At 45.6% G+C, this 4,388-nt stretch overlaps 1 non-coding gene across 1 annotated transcript; it reads left to right on the forward strand.

Moving 5' to 3' along the window:
* Window positions 1–524: 524 nt before the first annotated feature.
* Window positions 525–598, forward strand: Trnai-uau. The gene has a single exon. It is a non-coding gene; the product is annotated as a tRNA-Ile (tRNA).
* The last annotated feature ends 3,790 nt before the right edge of the window (window positions 599–4,388 follow it).

Below are 4,388 nucleotides of genomic sequence, written 5' to 3' on the forward strand. Positions count from 1 at the left end.
TTCGTTCGTTTTATCTGCTCGTGGCGGACGTCGAAAGACACCCATTACAGTTCGTTGTTGATCCATTAACTCAGTTTTTTTTTATTACAGAGGGCAGGTAGCCCTCTGACCAAACACAATGAGTTACCGTGCCGGCGATCCATCTGAGCCATCGAGGACACAGAGGATAGCGCGACTGCAGGGATTTATCTCTGGCACGCCTCCCGCGAAACGCACATTCTCAACGTATTGTCCCGCACTACATTCGTAGTGCCCCCGCCCATTATACTCATTACACATGTCCGAAAGAACAGATACCATCTTAATATATATATAGATAAGGCTCACCGGCCACTTGACCATCTTCTTCTTCTGTGCGAATGCATAAACAGTGCCCGAACTCTTACGGGAATCGCAACGCGCAGCGAGTAATGAGTATAATGGGCGGAGGCACTACGAATGTAGTGCGGGACAATACGTTGAGAATGTGGGTTTCGCGGGAGGCGTGCCAGAGTTAAATCCCTGCAGTCGCGCTATCCTCTGTGTCCTCGGTGGCTCAGATGGATAGAGCGTCTGCCATATAAGCAGGAGATCCCGGGTTTGAGTCCCGGTCGGGGCACACATTTTCATCTGTCCCCGTTGACGTATGTCAGCGCCTGTAAGCAGCTAAGGGTGTTCATTTCATTGTAATTTCATTCTAACGAGCTGCATAGTCACTTAGTATATATATGTAGAGACATGTCACAAAAATTAAAGAAGTTGGTAGTCTGCTGTTCTAAATGTTGGTGTCGACACTTCTGGAAGGTCTTCGTCACAGACTGCGGTGGCAACCCTGAAGGCCCCAGGCGGCCTCCCTGTGATGCTGGACATTAAGCCCCCCCCGAGAGTGCGTGCTCGGCTCGCGTGACGTGCACCCACGCGTCGTTAAGCGCTGGTGGCGCTCCAGCCTGGAATTTGCCCTCGTTCGTCGCTGGCGGCGGTGAGCAACGCCGGACGTACTGGAAAACAGTGCCGGCGGCCCGGAGTCGGTCTGGAGCGTCCGTCAACTGCCGTCCCGCCACTCGACGCCCATTTCTCCACGGCCGCTCTTCGTCTGCAGTTGGCGTCGGAAACGCAGCTGTCGACTGCGCCCCTCCAGCCACAGACGTTTGACTTCGGACGGTCGGAACACCTTAATGAGAAAGCACCTCCTCCCATTAACTTTTCGAGTCGTGAAATAAAATTTTAGCGAAAGTACGGAGTGCCTGCGATTTACTGCCCGGAGCCTCATTATGGCGCGGCACTTCGAACCGACCGACACAGACTCGATGATGGACGCAGTCTCGCTAAGTGGCTGCGCGAAGCGTGGACGGATACGCTTTAAAAATCGAATACGGCGCTGACGGCAGAGCTGCGCAAAAAAGAGTGCTCTCTCACCTTGTCCGGAGCTGTATTTCCGAAGGGGCAAAACGATCCGACCCAAAGCTTTCCAAATATACTTCCACATAAATCTCGCCATTATTATTTTTTTGGGATATCAGACCAGTTGCTGGAACAAATCACAGTATAGATCAGATATTTTTTCTTGAAATTACCGATTTAGGCTGTGATATAATTGGGGTCACTAGTATCGGCTGTGATATAATTTATTTAGGATACAGGGTGAAAAGTATTTAAAAAAAATGGCTCTGAGCACTATGGGACTTAACTTCTGTTGTCATCAGTCCCCTAGAACTTAGAACTACTTAAACCTAACTAACCTAAGGACATTACTCACATCCATGCCCGAGGCAGGATTCGAACCTGCGACCGTAGCGCTCACGCGGTTCCAAACTGAAGCGCTTAGAACCGCACGGCCACACTGGCCGGCAAGTATTTAAACCGACAAACTGTGGGAGGTTCTAGAAGACATCAAAAGAAATATTTTTCCCTAATGTCTTTTTTTCCGATAAGGATTATTTAAACCGGTGGAGGCCGTATTACGCTCTTCAGTTGTTAGAGGCCGCATTACGATCTTCAGTTGTTAGAGGCCGTATTACGATCTTCAGTTGTTAGAGGGCGTATCACGCTCTTCAGTTGTAGGCAACTGCCGTCCACCAGTGTAGTAGTACATTTTCTCCGTTACTAATGGAGCGATACACCTGGAATGAGTACACTGATATGGTTGGTGGGTACTACGTAGCTCACCACAACGGACAAGCTGCAAAGCGGGTTTATCAACAACAATATCGTAATCGCCGTATCCAGCCTCATACGACCTTTGCTGCTGTGTACCAACGTCACAACCGGGTCATTTAGCAGATTACCTGGACAGCGACGCCGTCGCACGGTAAGAACGCTGCAATTTGAGGAAGCTGTCTTGCAGCATGTGGAGCGGGATCCTTCAATCAGCAATCTTGCAATTGCACGTAACATGGGTACTAATCAAAGGAATGTAAGAACAGTCCTTCGAGAGCAGTTGTTACGTCCATTTCACTTACAGGGTGTCCACAACCTGGAAAGTTTTCGCAGTGGTACCTGGAACAGTGTGAAATGCATCCTACATTTCCATCCTCTGTGTTGTTTACCGATGAATCAACGTTCGGGAGTGATGGAGTCTTCAACATGCACAGTTCGCATGTTTGGGGTGAAGATAACCCACATGCCACAGTTACTAGCGCTAATCAAATGCGGTTCTTCTTTATTTTGTGACACGGTGTTGAGCGTATTGTTTAATTGGGCCGTATTTGCTACCTACGCCATTAAATTGCAGGCACTATTACAATTTTCTCGCCAGAGAATTGCCAGAATTGCTGGAAAACGTCCCGCTCCCTACAAGACAACACATGTGGTTCCAAGATGACGGGGCGCCGGCACATTTCAGTAGTTTGTGCGTCGATTCCTGAACCGACTGATCCCAGAAACGTGGATTGGCAGAGGTGGTCCTGTACCATGGCCTGCTCGATCCCCAGATATGTCCCCTCTGGACTTTTTTGTGTGGGGAGAGATGCGCAATCTTGTCTGTTGCATCAGAAGAGGATCTGGTTGCCTGAATAGTAGCAGCAGTAAGAACAATTCAGGATACTCCTGGGGTTTTTACCCGTGTCAGACAGAACATGATCCGACGGTGTAACCTTTGCTTACGTGTCAATGGAGGTATTTTTGAAAATCTACTGTAATTGAAATTGTGTTGTATTAATGTGTTGTCTCTTGGTCATAAAAAAATGGAAAAGTGTTTGTTAGTTTAATTAATTTGCCGCCAGAGAAATCTTCCTCTACCGGTTTAAATACTTCTCTTAGGAAAAAATGACATTAGGGAAAATATTTGTTTTGATGTTCCCTACAACCTCCCAGAGGTTGTCGATTTAAACGCTTTTCACCTTGTATAGTTTTTCCGTTCTAGAGACACGAAATAGTTTTTAAATATCAGTATTAATTCAATAACGACTGAAAAATTACTTTTAAACTGACCAGCAGTCCTATAGTGGGTTATCTCTGACGCTGTTCTCTAGCGACTGTTCCCTTGCTCATCGGAAAGTACGTAGCTGTCGTAATAGACTTCCTGCCTGCCATTAGAAGAGGTCGAATGTGGAATACATTTGGTGTCCGTCATTACTGCGCAGAGGACACAATAAGCTTGCAGCAAGCATTTGTGTGAAACGGTCCTAACCAAAGGTGTTTAACAGGAGTGTAAATAAGTTAAATATTCTCATTATCGTCCATCATTTTATTACCTGTTAACTACTGTTTATTGAAATATGTGAACATGTTTTTCAGGCCATTTGTCAACCACACTTTTTCGTTGTCTTGCTTACATTATTTAATGTTGCAACGTGTTTCGAGGTACAACGTCAGTATCATGCGAAAAATGGGATTACAAAGACATTTACGCAGGTATATATAAGTCTTATTTTTTCTTGACATGTTCTGCGGCCTGCCCTGCGCATCTGAAATGGCTCTCTTTCTGTGGCGTATTCACTCTCTTTCATTCCTGTGTCTAACTGGATTTCTTTGTCCGCTGTTTACGAAATTGTAAATAACACTTGCAACACGTTGTTCATTACAATCAACGCCAGTGTGCCCGAGAAACAAGATCGTAGTCAAAACGAAGCTTGGTTCGACTTCACTATCTCTGTGTCGATTCTGGTGTTACCTGTTGCTTTGTAATCTCCTCTACACACTTTGGCGTAACATCTTAGTTGTTAGCAGCTGAAATATATTGCAATAAGAGATAATATAAACGATGTTACTAACAATTACATAAACTTCCTCTAAAAAATTACACAAATATAGCTGCAGAAGATGCAGAGCCGAAGAGTCGTAGTAAATCTGATGTGATCAGAAAATCTGAGATATTCAATTCGATCCTGCACATCTCACACCCCCATTCCAGCGACCAATGTAATATTTAACCATATTACATTCTCACTTGTCTAGAAAGACTCCTAGAA

This window comes from Schistocerca americana, chromosome 8, assembly GCF_021461395.2.
Source record: "Schistocerca americana isolate TAMUIC-IGC-003095 chromosome 8, iqSchAmer2.1, whole genome shotgun sequence".
NCBI lineage: Eukaryota > Metazoa > Arthropoda > Insecta > Orthoptera > Acrididae > Schistocerca > Schistocerca americana.